Below are 16,292 nucleotides of genomic sequence, written 5' to 3' on the forward strand. Positions count from 1 at the left end.
TCTAAGTTTAGGAAGTTATGTAACCATCTTGTAATCCAAGGGGGCATTTTTGTGGGATCTTAAACTTCGTATCTTCTGAAGCACTAACATCTCTTCTTTCCTCTCTGGACCTGACCCTGGTAATACATTGCACTGTGAATACATAAGCCAGGTACACAGAGACACCAGTTGTATCAATTATACAAAAGAAATCTGTTAGCCTGAGAGGTTTGCAACAACCTGAAAAACAGACGTGAAAGGAAGGCGTAGGCACAGCCTACATTTTAAAGTCACTAACCGTTGTTTATCCCAACACACTGTTTCAGAGACACCACTGGTTTAAAGGAGGTTTGAACAATCATTTGGAACATATTTTTTTTCTGTCAGTTTACACAAACTGCAATACATCATATAAATGCTTTTCTCAAAGTGATTGAAAGCATGATTTACATCAAACCTATAAGTTGCTTTATGATAGAGATGTTCCTGGGTTATCGGTGAGGTATTCCTGAGTTCTGAGCATGGGCTGTTTACCCAGCTTGTGCCAGCGCTGTCTCAGAGCACTGGTGAGCTCATACGTTCAGGCTAATTTAAATGGAATGAGTGGGGAGGTCATGATCTAAATCCAATCAGCAGGCTGGTGGGAGTTCAGTGACTGTTCTGACACATGGCATTTAGAGCCCAGAGAAAATATAGCAATTTCTGGTCTGGTTTCTGTTATTCTCTAGCCCTGTAAGCACTGGGTAAACACAGCATAACAAACTTGAAGCAAAACAGATCAAATAAATTGTATATGGCTATTACATTGAAAAGCAACTCTGTAGGAGGTCTGTCTAAATACTGAAGGAAGTAAATCACATTCGTGGACCGTCCTGACCTCCCCTTTTAATTCTTGGTGGTGCATTTCTTAAGTATGAAACCCAGTTTAATAGATGACTGTGTTGTTTAATAGAATATAAGCATTTTGTCAAGGCTTGAGAGTTATTTTCAAAGTAAGGAAGATTGAATTTTGAAGCCAAGTGAGTTTGTTTCTCTTTTTCTATCTGGTTTTTAGTATGCTCAGGCAGGGGCACTTTGGGATGACTTATAAAAACGGAAGAAATCCATGCCAGCCTTAAGAAGTGTACCATGATGCATCAACACAAATTGGTTTTGGAAGCTGTAAATCCTTGGGAAAAATTATCCTAAGTGAAGCTTCTATAACCATTGACTCATTTTATCCATGGAAGGATTTGCTTCCTGACAAAGGTGTAATGTCGTTAAAAGCCCAGTGGTCTCATAAGTTGATGAAAACAAAGTCATTATGGAAAGCGTCATTCATGAAAGACTCTGTAATGCTGTGGAAGCAATGTTGCCCTTAGATTCAAAAGTTTTGTGTCCCTATTCATCAATGTTTTTGCTCTGTGTCCTTGACTTGTCATTTTACCTCTTTGAACCCATCCAGCTGCTCAGTTAAGTTCAGTCTCAGAGAGTCTTCATGCTCAAGTTTGCAGTCAAGAAACCTTTTTGACGCCATAATTAGAGGCGCTGTTGGGGCCAGGTGGCTCAGCTAATACTCTCCAGACTCAATGGAGAAAATATTATAAACCACATGTCAACATATGAATTTACAAAGAGAAGAATGAATACTGAGGGCACCGGAATACATAGGTTTTCTGGCCAGTGCACTCTCTCTGTACTGACATCTCCAGTGACTCCAAATTATAGTCAGAAAACTGAGCAGTGATTATGGACCCAGAGCCAAGAGTCTTGAGATAGTCTTGAGAATACTTCCTCCTGTTCATGGTGAAACCTGGCAACTCATCTCTACTCAGAGAATGAAAGGTTTCTCTAGTGATCAGATGTTTAGTCTCTCCTAAATCCATATTCTTTCCTCTCTCTCTCTCTCACGATGCTGAGTAACACTCAAGTTTTTTGTGTGTGTTTTTTTTTTTTTAGAGGACAGTAAATCTAAAAAGAGAAAGAGGAAAAAGAGACAGAGATCATAAACTACAAAGCACTGTTCATTGTGTGTCAATTACTCTAGCTAGTATCAGTTTATCTTGGGTTAATTTCATACTCCTGCATGACTCACAGGTTAACTAGAACAGTATCTGTTAAACTTGGCTGCACATTAAAATCACCAGAATATCTTTTAGAAATCCTGATGCACAGGTCATGCTTAAGACCAATTAAAGCCCAATATGTAGGGCGTGGGACCCAGGCATAAATCTTGGATTTCTGTAACACCTTACTGAGAGACCCAAATGAACTTTTCGGCCAACCCAATATTTATTAAAGCTCCCAGATAATTCTGTTGTGCAGCCAGCAGTGTGAATCACTGCTCTATAGGCAAAAACCTAATTCAAATATCTTTCTAGGTTAAATGGGAACCGGCTATATGTCCATAAACTTCTAATCATGCAGACCAAATTATTACAATTAATGGACTTTGTGAGGTTTAAATTAGCCTCCATCTTAGCTAGTTCCGTTTTTTCTACCTTATCAACAGTGCCTGTTTTCCTTCAGAGTTTTCTGTCTTTTCATGTTCCAAAGCAAGTTCAAATGTTTCCTTACATTCCTTGAAAGACAGTTTCCCCGAAATATATTTTTCTCTTGAATTACTTAAATGGTCCCCTTAATTACCCCTTCTTTAAAGAATCTTCTAGAAAATCTGAGAAAAATCTATACATGATAGACACTTAATTCATCTTCCTCCTTGTTTCAATACTATGGACATACACATACAGATCTTGTAAGAACTTTCCATGTTACTCATTGAAATGTTTCCCAAAGAATGAGATTGAACCCGATTTCATAGAAATCTTGTAAGGTGCAGATCTTTGGATCCCACCTCAGACTCACAGAATCAGAATCTCTGGGAGCGGGGCCTAGAAATCACGACTCATAAGCATCCCAGTGGTGTTTTCTAAAGCGCACTAAAGTTGGAGAACTACTGTCTGTAGGCTTTCTTGCAATGTGCTGCCATCTTTGTCATAACCTCTCAGAATCCAGGAACAAGATCTGTTCCTAATAACATTACTTACTAAAGGATTAGCTTTTTCTCAGCTATTTACTATTTTTTAAAGATATTAATTTATCAAGCCCCAAAGTGTATTCCATCCAGGAAGCTTTCACAGAGGGAGATAGATTCACATTGTGTGTTAGTGTATAGAGGGACCAATATTGAAATGATGAATGTTAAGACAGATAAAATAAAATTGGAACACCTGGAAAATCATTCATAGTAAACCGTTAGGGGTTGACTTCATGGGCAGGGGCCAGAAGCAGAAAATAGCCAGTTAAATTTGGATGGAGGACACTGGAAGAGCCTGGGAGTAAATGCTTATTCTTATGCCATCATAAAGGAAATGAGGGCAAGCTGGAGAAATCTTCTGTGAATTGTATAATATTGCATATTCTGCAAAGCCATGTTAGAATTAACTAAAGCAGGGGAAAAAGTCCAGAAGCACATAGCTAAGGGCAAAAATGAACCTTCTAAAAAATAAAAACAAGTACACTTTGTTGACCAAGTAAAACAGCATGACTGCTATGGTTTTTAATGGCTTTTAGAATATGTTATTTGTTGTGTATGTTAATGTGTGTTTTAAAACATGCAAATACATTTTGTGGTCTGGGGTTAAAAATAAAGTAGGTAGCCAACTTTAAAATGAAGTGAAGCACATGCTAAAGAGTAAACTGGGGTTACAAAGAAGACGTAAAGCATAACCATGGAAACGGTGATAAAGAAACACGGAAATGTCACATGTGAAAGAAAAATTTGTTAGCAAATAAAATAAAAAACTTTTATGTGCCCGAGACTGAAATAAATTTTCATTGAAACTTCAGATTGTCTTTCACAGTTTTTTGAAAGTTGAGCTTAAAAAAGAAGCAGAATATGGGCAACATGGTTCCAAAAGCTGACATGTAATACAAATAAGTTCCCCAGAAGAAAAGAATAACCTAACAGATAGCCTGTATTTGGAAAGTCCTGAAGCTTGCCAGGCTCATAAGCAAGAAGAAAATTCTAATAATTACTGTGTGCATTTAGTAAGAACAAGATATTTTCACAATTCTAAGAGGTAGTAAATTCGATATTCAGGGACCCTCAGCTGAACATACTGTTAAAATAAATAATGAATCATTAATGAAAACAGCACCTTTATTAAAACAGACAATGAATTATTAATAATAGCTAACTATCTCCAGAAAAAAAGGAAAGACTAACTAATGGGAAGTAGTCTGTTGCATGAAGGAAAGTGATCATTTAGAAAAGTTTATTATTCAAGTGATTTTGGAACAGTCCCAAGTCCAAATGCAACTTTGAATAGTTTGTTTTCTGGATCTGAACAAAATAGAAAAGCGGGATAAAAAGGAAGCATGTTCAGACAATAGATGTTAAAAATCAGGATTAAAAAACAAACACACTTTGTAGGTGGGTTTAAAACACAGTACAAAAAACAAAACAAACAAACAAAAAAACACAGTACAAAGTTGTCACAAGTTTACATGATTCTCTCCTCCAAATATATTAAGGAGAATTTCTTAGTGTTAATGTAGATCAAAGATGTTCAAAATCAACATCAGAAATGCTCAGAATATGCTGGAAAGACATACAAGACACCAGTAAAGTGTTTTTCTTGGAGAGAAGAACTACAGGGCTGGGGGTGAGAGGCAGGAAGAAAATCTATTCTCTGTTTCAAATGCCTTCACTGTTGCCACACTTTCTCCAAGCTGCCTGTCCACACGAGCTGAGGTCTCACTGCCCTTCATCTTTTCCTAATTCTGAGAGCAATTTTAGTCTGAAGAATACGGCATTAGTTGCCTATTGCTACATAAGAAATCACCTCCAAACTTAGAGGCTTAAAACCATAAGCGTTTGTTACCTCACAGTTTCTGAGGGCTGGGTGGAACGGGCTCAGAGAATCTCAGGAAACTGCAGTCAAGATGCTGGTTAGGCTTCAGCTTTCTGAAGGGTGTGGGAAACTTTTCCAAGTTCATTCATGTGGCTATTGGTTTTGGGCCCCAGGTCCTGGCCGGAGGCTTCAGTTTCCTCCCTGTAAGCCTCTTTATAGAAGAGGCTCCCACATGGTATCTGGCTTCTCTTCTAGGGAGTTATCTAAGAGGTAGAGAAACTGAAGCACAAACATGGCAGCTTATCTTTTATAACCTAATTTCAGACGTGATGCATTACCACCCCCTCATATCCTATTGGTTACACAGACCGGCCCTGCTACGATGTGGAGCGGGTGAATACTTGGGGGGGGTGGGATCACTGGGGTCATCTTGGACATGCCTACCACGAACACCATTTGACCCTTAGGGTCCTGGACCAACCTTCTTCACCACTTGGATTATTAGTTCCTTGAAAGCAGGGCTCAAATCATATGATCCTTTTATTTTTTGCCCCTAAATGACTTAGAAGTTCTGAGAAGCTCTCATTCATTCTCTCTTGGTTCCTTCCAGATCTATATAATCTTAATTTAGGGAGGAAAGCAAAGTCTCTGATCCCATGTGTATTAAACTAAAATAGGATACAGTGATGAGACATGAAAGGGTAATTGAAAGCATAACTCAGATTTTCAAAAATTCAAGGAATACTATAATGGGCAGTTTGACTAAGTAAGATATTTCCTTTTTTTTTTTGGATGGCTTTTCTCGTATCTTGGGAAAATCTTCCTTTCGGGCCTCCTGTATATGGATGATTTTCAAGAGCCAGTTTTAGACATCTTGAAAAATCATTATTGTTTGCTAGTGATCTATGCATAGGGTTTCTGGGGGGAATACTGTCCTAGGAACTGAAAACTTTCTCTTGCAAGAACAGCATAATCAGGTCAACTCTGGTTATAACCAAATCCTCACTGAACGCCACTGTTGGCATCGTTTGGAACTCTTTTAAAAGTGAGTCTGACGTCGACTAATTTGTAAATGCATAACTGTCAAAATACTGATCAAATTCTTTTCAGCGAATGAACTGTCTTGGATTTTCCAGGGTCCTAGGGCGTTTGTTTTCATTGTCCGCTCCAACTCCTTCCTGTACCATTATGCAGATTTATTGCAAATGGAAGTCCAAGTTTTCTTAAACCTACAGACTGAAAGAGTAAGGAGCGATCATACTCTAGGCGACACTGAAAAACATTAAAAAAAAAATCTGTAACAACAATAAAGGTCAAAACTTCTGTTTAAAAGAAGGGGACGAAGAATACTTATTTACACGAAATGTGTTATTTTGAATACTAAATTGACAGCAAATAAGGAATGACTGACTATACACCCCACATCTTTGGTAGCTTTAAAATCTACCAAACCAACAGTATGCTGATGGAAAGAGCACAACACGTGATCCTATTTCTCAGTCCTAAATATCTATTATTGAAAGAGCATATCTGCTCATTATCGAAATGGCCTCTCATTTAAAAAGAAGCACTTTTATCATTTTCAAAGCACTTTAAATTAATTGTCATTTCATCCACTCAAAATTCAGGAAATTAGAGCTAATTGTTTTCTTCTTCATGGGTTTCATGATCCAGAAACCTTTCAAACTACCTTTTCTCTTTAGGCCATGGGGCTGTGCTAATTAATATGACTTGAGATAATTTTCTCTCTTCCTTCCTTCCATGAACTTAAAACCTTTTCCATTTGATTCTTATTCATGTTTCACCTCTGAATAATTTTAAGTACTCACTATAGTTTTTTAGTATAATTCTTTCTTCTCAGACCATTTTTAGAACTTGAAATGAACCAAGGCTAACCGTTTTGTGTTACTGGTGAGCAACACAGAAATGATCCCCTAGGGAAATTAAATAAATTACCTGGGGTCACAGTTACCAGGGTCCCAAATGTTTCATCTATTATATAGCTTCCAACTGTTAAAATCATGATCCACTGAGTTTATATTTACCCAATAAACCTCTTTCATTCTTTGAACCACCAGGCTCTCTGTTAATTCTAGGATGAATTACTCTGTCAAGAAATAATACTACTATCTAATATTGATTGTGTGATCATTCTGTATCACACAGTACATTACATGCATTATTCATTTAACACTTACAAAAACATGGTGAGATGAGTAATTTTATTATCTCATGCTGCAAGTGAAGAAACTGAGGGAAAGAACAACTAAGTCTCTGGACCAAGCTTACACAGCTTCTAAGAGGTGTATCTGGGATCTGAGGCTTCAACCCATGTGTCCTCCACCACTATGAGGACAAAGCATGAGCTAGCTTTCGCTTTCCACCAAAAGGAGTAAATACACCCAACGTGGATTGCTTAGGGGCATACATATAGTCTCTATTGTGACATGAGGAGTAGGAGAGGTTTTACAGTATGTCAGAGTTGTTTACCTTAGTTGGGTGATGGAGACTGTGGAGAAAAAAATCTTTCATAGGTCAGAGGTAACATGTTTTTCTCTCATTTAAAAAAAAAAAAAAAAAAAAAAAAACCAAGGGCTTCCCTGGTGGCACAGTGGTTGAGAATCTGCCTGCTAATGCGGGGGACATGGGTTCGAGCCTTGGTCCGGGAAGATCCCACATGTCACGGAGCACCTAGGCCCGTGAGCCACAATTAACTGAGCCTGCACTTCTGGAGCCTGTGCTCTGAAGCAAGAGAGGCAGCGATAGTGAGAGGCCCGCGCACCACGATGAAGAGTGGCCCTCGCACAGAAACGAAGACCCAACACAGCCAAAAATAAATAAATAAACAAATGTGGGCTTTAAAAAAAAAAAAAGAATATTATTTAAAACAAAAAACAAGAAAGAGGGCTCAGGATGGAGAGAAGGTGGCAGTATCTGAGATGAGAAAAAATGGCCTTCCTATAGAGTTATTAATGAAAGCACATATTAGGGCTTGGCCCTGGCTCAGGGAGAGAGCATTCCCCTTACCCTCATGCTAAACATCACCTTGGATTTTTATTGAATGCCTATGAATTTTATAAGGTACGTACACAATAAGAATGGGAGATTTTTTGGACAACTTATTTATATGTATAGTTTACGACATTAGTGACATACCATCACTTCTGCAGTATAAACATAAATATACCTGCACATATATATACTTTCTATTCTGTATAAATTCTTCTTTTTTTATACTCTTATGTTAACTTTAATATAAACTCTTGGGAGTAAAGACTTTAACATTAACCAGTGTATTTTGAACTCCTCAAAAAGTGTCAGGCACAAAGTAAGTACTCAATAATTGTTTTTTAAGAATTACTGAATAATTGGGTTCTACCAAGAGGTTGGTTATGATTCTGCCTGACCTGAAGAAATATTTCTTGCGTCAGCATACCTAAACCAGTGACCAGGGCAACCTCATGAAAGGAACAGCTGGCAATAGTGTTTTAGATTGATAAAGTGCTTTGCTCATTCCAGAAGACATTACCAGCCTTTTGTTTCAGTTGATTTGACAACAATCCTACAAGAATAGTATTAATAAACTCATTGGATAGTTAAAGAAACTAAGGCAAAGAGGGTTTGAGTGATGAGCTTAAATTCATAGAGATGGTAAATTTCAGAATTTGGACAAAAATCAGGGTTTCTAACCCATACTCTTTCCGCAACATGCTGTGGCATGTAATGAAATAATGGAATATTGACCTTCACTGAAACAAGCATGAACAGGAATTCATGGGTCTTTATAGTTATGTTGTCAATAGATTAGAACCAGAAGAATAAAGTACTATGATGAATTTGCTATTTAGAATTAAGCACAGAGAAAAAAGAGGAAAAAAACAAGATTAAACAAAAGAAAAAACAAGATTAAACAAAAGAATACATTTCCAATCCTGGCAATGAATGATGGGTGATAAATAAGCTAGCAAAATATGGTGAGAACTCTCGAGATGTAGCAGGTAAAAAATATAAAACTAACATGTTAGTGAAAAAGTCATGAGCAGCTAAGCTGGTTCCTTAGCAATAGATCCTTTTGTAAATAATTAAAATGTCTCAAGTGTGAAAATATCAGCCCAAGTGTGTGGGGAAGTAAGGGAGAAGGTGGAGACAAAACAAAGAGACTCTTCAGGGAAGATAAACAGGAAAAGATTGGAGTACCAGCTTCTGAATTAAGTACCTCCAAAGAATCTCTCTATTCTCCCCAAATGAAGTCCCCTCACACTCTGATTTTAAATGAATTCTTATCAATAAGTACTTTTGGAAGTGAGTTCTTCTGACTGTAACTTCCTGAGAGAGGTGGAGCGATGTTGTTAACGTGTACTCTACCAGAGATCCACTGAGACCCCAGCAATGAGAGGGGGCTGGAAGCACAAATTCCATTTTTCTTTAGCTCTCCAACCAGGATGAGAAATATTTTCAATTTATATTCATGAAAGACTGTTTCAGATGTGCCATAACATTGACACATCTTGTTCTATAACATTCGCCACATTCCATCTACTCTTGCATCCATTCATTCGTTAGCTCAACAAATACTTGTTGAGTGCCTAATATGTGGCAGGAATTTATGAACACAACAGACAAACCCATGTTTTCATTAAGTGGGTGGAGACAGACAAAATCCATATAGTATATTTTGGTAATATGCTCTAAAGGCCACCTTTTCATACGTATTTCATATGTTACCATCTTTACCATAACCATTGCCATCTGACTCCCTTTAGTGCCTCTCAAACATCAACTTGTGCTCCATCCTCCCCCCCACTATCAAATCTCCAGTTTCCTTCTTCCTCGCTCCCATACATAGCCTTTGAATACACAGAGCCTTTGAATATACAACCTTCGAATTCTAGCAGGAAGCTCGTTACATATGCCACTCAGTTTAGATTCCCAAGGCTAATATTGATCTGAAATTTGTTATGATAAAAGCCAATTTCGTACACTGTGACTCTCACTTCCCTGATTACAATGGACTGATTCAGGGTTAGACACTTGACCCAGGCTGAACTAATTGGGTATGAATTCCTTACCCAACATTTGCTGAGTGAATGAATTCTTGGTCTATCCCCACTTTTGTCAGTTGGATATGAAAGGAAAAAACTGAACTCACTGGTGAGAATCTACATATGGTGATCTCTAAGAATCTCTAAATACTCCATTTATTTCAACACTGTAATAAGTATCAAAATATTTGACTTATCCAAATTTGCCTCAAAATCCTCCAGTGTTTATTCAGTTGGCCTTACCTTAATGTGTCTGAAATCTCCAAAGACAATTCTATTGTTAAGTCCATGAGGCCACTTTTGAGATCAAGGACAACTTCCTGAGATTAATTTTCCCTCCTGAAATCTTACCCTAGAAACACAGTCTGATTTTTTTACCTGCTTTAATGCTTGCCTGAGCATTAATTAATCTCTTAGGATTCTTACTCCAACTTTACCCCAGAATTGTGGGTACAGGCAAACTTTCCACAGCTCTTGATTTTCTTTCTACCTTGAAAGAAGTACAGCATTTGCAAGCATAAATAAACCTATTAAAGCAATGTTTTGAAGGACTACTGCTTTTAAGATTTTGTTCTTTTTATGAGCATAAGAAGCAAGTCAAAAAATCTATAGGAATACCTAGAGGGGTGTTTTAACTCAAGACACCTTGAAGACACCAAAAATAGAACACTGTATGGTTTTCCTTTTTATGGTAAACTTATGCTGAATAATTACATTCAGCATAGATTCAATATAGTGGTCATTTGATATTAATTTCCACTTCCTTCTCATATAAAAAAATGGTAAAGACACTTAACCATTAAGAAAATAGTGTCTGATTTTTCTGGTTCAAGTTTTTTCTCCAAGTTTCATTGATCTTCTTTTGGGTCCTACACTCTTCTCCACTCCCACCAATCTGCAACAGTATGTTGGTCCTTACTTAGAGACTTTATAACGACCTGCAAAACGTTTTTAGGCTTCGTTTATGCACTTGTTCAAAATTATTCTCCTTGGTGTAAAAAGACTACAATTTAGGGTCCATCTTGAGTGTTTGGCAGATACCAGAAGGGGAGCTATTTCCAAGGAGAGCATCCTTAGCTATTCCCTTGGGGCAGAAGCTCAGGGCTGTAACAGAATTTTTCTGAAGCTACCATAGTATAGACTATACAAGTACACAAGTCTTTTGTCTTTTATGAGTTTTCTAATTAATCATTGTGGAGAAATAGCTAAAGAAAAGTGAATTCCCATAGAATAAGAAGGTATAGAACTTCATACATTTTACAAAATTTTTATAGCTGTGGTTTATTACTTGTACTTCTTGTGTGCAGGTAGCTAGAAACTGCCCTTTAACTTCTGCTGCCTAGTTTATTCCTGAGGGTAGTTCTCACCAAATATTAATCCTTTGTTCTGACTCCCATTAAGTGGAAGTACACAGCTAATTAGAGAAGGACAATGGATATAAACCAGTTCATATGCGGTTGTTTCAGAATTATTTGCACTTCTGAGGCTTTCCAGAAGGAGTAAAATCTATTTCAGTGCCCGCTTCAGACTTTTACTACACTTTCTTAACATGTCTGGGTTTTATGTGACAATGTAGAGAACAGCTTGGAACAATGCTTCTCACAGGCTTTCATCTAAATGCCTTTAAAGTCAGAGGATTATTAACTAATATAGACTCCAATAGAAGTAACACAAATGACATGCTTCACAATATACAGTATATATATTCATCAATTCAAAGAGCTCTCTTTAACATGAAGAGAAGTATGTTTTTAGATTGAGTATCTCTGCAAATGTCCCACAGACTAGCTTGTGCCCTAATCTAACATACAATACATAAAGAACCTGGACCTTATGTAAGATGATCTTGGATTTAATACAATAACACTACCTGTGTGGTCTTGGACAGGCAAAGTGAAATATTTGTGCCAGTCTCCTCATGGAGATTATAATAATATCTTATTCCATTGGGCTTTTGTGAGGATTAAATTAGCAATAATGTAGGGATTGTACTTAACATAGAGTTTGCCATATTTTAGAAACTCAATAAATATTAGGTTATTTTTCTTTCACTTTTTCTCAGAACTTTAGAAACCAGAGGTGAGAACATCACAAAAGAACAAATGACTCTGCTTACACTAATATGTGCCAAGAAGCAAAAGTATCCAAACGAACAATTTTATTCAGTAGATCCACTTACCAAAGAGAGATTCAGAATTCAATTATGGAGCAAGGATTTGTGACTACCTAATTTATTCTCTTCTTTGTTCATTGTCAAATGAAATTGATATCACCCTCCACATTGAACCATCAGGGAATTTGGTTCAGAGCTTTTAGACAAGCTTCTGTTTCCCTGAAGCCACTTTCTGAAGGAAACATCCAAAACATAATGTTTTTACTTTCAAAAGCCAAGATATATATGAGATTCAGCATATTTCAGAGACACCCAAGGAGATACAGGCACAGTAAGTCTAGGGTTAGGTCCCAGAATCTACATTTTTAATTACCCAGGTGAGTCGTACCCAGGTGAGCCCTTGGTCCCATTTTAATAAACAACAATGTACAGCATCTGCTGACCAGGGGAGTTAAGAGCAATGTGACTGATAAAATCTTGGTCATGATTTTTGTTGGAGGATTGTTACCTGGTATGCCTCTCCACGAACCTTTGCCATGAGATAGAAAAGTAGCTTTTAAGATTAAAAACAGTCCTCAGATTGTGGTCAGCTTACTTATGTCTTCTTTCCTGGACTGAATGAAGCCAATTTCTGTCCCTAATGTGGGTGAGTTTTATTCAATCAGTTGAAGATCTGAATATAATGAAAAGGTTGAGTAGGAGGTAACTCTTCCTGCCTGACTGCTTGAGGTGGAATATTGGGCTTTTCTGGACTTTGGACTCAGGCTGAAGCATTTGTCCTTCTTCAAGCTTTCTGGTTTTCAGACTGGAACTTACACCATCAGCTCACCTGACTCTCAGGCCTTCAGACTTTGACTGGAACTACACATCAGCTCTCGTGGGCCTCCAGTTTGCCAACTGCAGATCTTCTCAGCTTCCATAATCATGTGAGCCAGTTGCTTTTAAATGTCTCTCCCCACCTCATCTCTCTGTCTCTGTCTCATATCTATATCTATGTCTATATCTATGTCTATGTCTATATCTATATCTCTCTATATATGTCAAAAGTGGGATATATTCAACATACTGAAAAATAACTACCAGCCAAGAATTATATATAGTATATATTATTATATCTGGCATTATTATTATTAATTATTATTATTATTATCTGGAATTATTATATCTGACAAAACTGTTCTTTACAAATGATGGAGAAATAAAGACTTCCCTAGATAAAAATTGAAGGAGTTTATCATCACTAGACCTGCTTTACAAGAATTGCTAAAGGGAGTATTTCAAGTTGAAAGAGAGAGTAGAAAAAAAAAATAATAAAAGTCAACAAAATTGAGTTAGTTTTTTAAAAAGATAAACAAAATTGACAAACCTTTAACTAGACTAAGAAAAACAGACTCAAATCAATAAAATTAGAAATGAAAGAGGAGACATTACAACTGACACCACAGAAATACAAAGGATCATAAGAGATTACTATGAACAATTATATGCCAACAAATTGGATAACCTAGAAGAAATGGATAAGTTCATAGAAACATACAACTTACCAAGACTGAATTGTGAAGAAATGTTAAAATCTGAACTGATCTCTAACTAATAAGGAGATTGAATCAGCAATCAAAAACCTCCCAACAAAAAAAAACCCAAGACAAGATGTCTTTATTAAATAATTCTACCAAACATTTAAAGAATAATTAACAGGGGCTTCCCTGGTGGTGCAGTGGTTGAGAGTCCACCTGCCAATGCAGGGGACACGGGTTCGTTCCCCGATCTGGGAAGACCCCACATGCCGCGGAGTGGCTGGGCCTGTGAGCCATGGCCACTGAGCCTGCACATCCGGAGCCTGTGCTCCACAATGGGAGAGGCCACAACAGTGAGAGGCCTGCGTACCGCAAAAACAAACAAACAAACAAACAAATAATAAATAAATAAATAATAATTAACAGAAGTTCTTCTAAAACTCTTCCAAAAATTTAAGATGAGGGTACCCTCCCAAAAATCATTACCAGCATTACTGGGATAGCAAAATCAGGCAAAGAACAATACTACAAGAAAAGAAAACAACAGATCAATAACCTTGATGAATATTGATACAAAAGTCCTCAAAAAAATTCTAACAAAGAGAATCCAACAACACATTGAAAGGATTATATATCATGACCAATTGGAATTTTTTTCCTGGAGTGCAAGAATGGTTCAATATATGAAAATGAATTAATGTAACACACCACAGAATAGAACAAATATCAAAAGCTAAACCATATGATCATCTCAGTTTAGGCAGAAAAGCATTTGACCAAATTCAACATCCTTTCATATTAAAAACACTCAATAAACTAGGAAAAGAAGGAAGTTACCTCAAAATAATAAAGTGAATATATGAAAAGACAACAGCTAACATCATAGTCAAAGTGAACATCTTAAAACTTTCCCTATAAGTCAAGGCAAGAACTCTCGCCATTTCTGTTTAATGTAGTGTTAAAAATCTTAGCCAAAGCAATTAGGCAAGAAAGAGCAATAAAAGGTATCCAAATCAGAAAGAAAAACTAAAATTGTCTCTGTTCACAGATAACATGATTTTATATAGAGAAACGCCTAAAGACTTCACATAAAAAACTGTTAGACTTAATAAAATTCATTCAAGTTGCAGAATACAAAATCAACACATAAAAATCAGTTATGTTTCTGTACAGTAATAATGAACAATCCAAAAAAAATTTAGATAATAATTCTATTTACAATAACATCAAAATGAACAAAATATTTAATAATAAACTTAACCAACAAAGCAAAAGACTTGTACACTGCAAACTACAAAATATTGCTGAAAGAAAATTTTTAAAAGACACAAATAAATAAAAAGGCATTCCTTGCTTACAGATTGGAAGAATTAATGTTAAAATATCTGTACTCCCCAAAGCAATTTACTAATGCAATCCCTATCAAAATACCATGGTACCTTTTGCATAAATAGAAAAAATCCTAAAATTCATATAGAATCTCAAACCCAAATAGCCAAGAAAATTTTGAGAATAAAAAATAAAGTTGGAGGACTTAAATGTCCTGATTTCAAAACATATTACAAAGCTACAGTAATCATAACAGTATGGTACTGGCATAAAGAAAGACATAGAAACCAATAAAATAGAATAGAGAGCCCAGAAATAAACCCACATATAAATGGTCAAATAATCTTTGCCAAGGATGCTAAGACACAATGGGGAAAAATAAACTCTTCGACAAATGGTGTTGAGAAAACTGGATATCCACAAGCAAAATAATGAAGTTGGAACCTTTCCTTACACCATATACAAACATTAGCTCACAGTGGATTAAAGACCTAAACATAAGGCATGAAGCTATAAAACTCCTAGAAGAAAACACAAGGGGAAATCTTCATGATATTGGACTTAGCAATAATTTCTTGGATATGAAGCCAAAAGTGCAGGCAACAAAAGCAAAAATAGACAAGAGGGACTACATCAAACTTAAAAACTTCTGCACAGTAAAGGAAAAAATCAACAGAATGAAAAGACAACCTACAGAATGAGAGAAAATATTTGCAAAGCATATATCTGATGAGGGATTATTATCCATAATATATATTTAAAAAATTCTACAACTCAACAATAAAAACCCAAATAATCCAATTAAAAAAATGGCAGAGGAACTGAATAGATATTCTCCAAAAGAAATATACAAATGGACAACAAGCACATGAAAAGATGTTCAGCATCACTAATTATCAGGGAAGTGCCAATCAAAACCACACTCATGGGCTTCCCTGGTGGCACAGTGGTTGAGAGTCCGCCTGCCGATGCAGGGGGCACGGGTTCATGCCCCGGTCTGGGAAGATCCCACATGCTGCGGAGCGGCTGGGCCCGTGAGCCATGGCCGCTGAGCCTGCACGTCCGGAGCCTGTGCTCCGCAACGGGAGAAGCCACAAGAGTGAGAGGCCCGCGTACCGCAAAAAAAAAAAAAAACCACACTCATTAGGATAGCCATTTTCAAAAAATAAAAAGTGTTGGCGAACATGTGGAGAAATTGGAACACTTGTACACAGTTGGTGGGAATGTACAATCGTATAACCACTATGGAAAAGGGTATAAGATTGCTCAAAAAATTAAAATTACCATATGCAAATTTATGGGTATATAGTCAAAAGGATTGAAAACAGAATCTCAGGGAGGTATTTACACACTGATGTTCACTACAGCATTATTCACAATAGCTAAGAGGTGGGAGTGACCTAAATGTTCACCAATCAATGAATGGAATGGAAAAAAAAAAGCTCTTGTATATGTTAAATATTCATTTTGAATGCTT

The sequence above is a fragment of the Grampus griseus genome (assembly GCF_964374135.1).
Source record: "Grampus griseus genome assembly, chromosome: 3".
Lineage (NCBI taxonomy): Eukaryota > Metazoa > Chordata > Mammalia > Artiodactyla > Delphinidae > Grampus > Grampus griseus.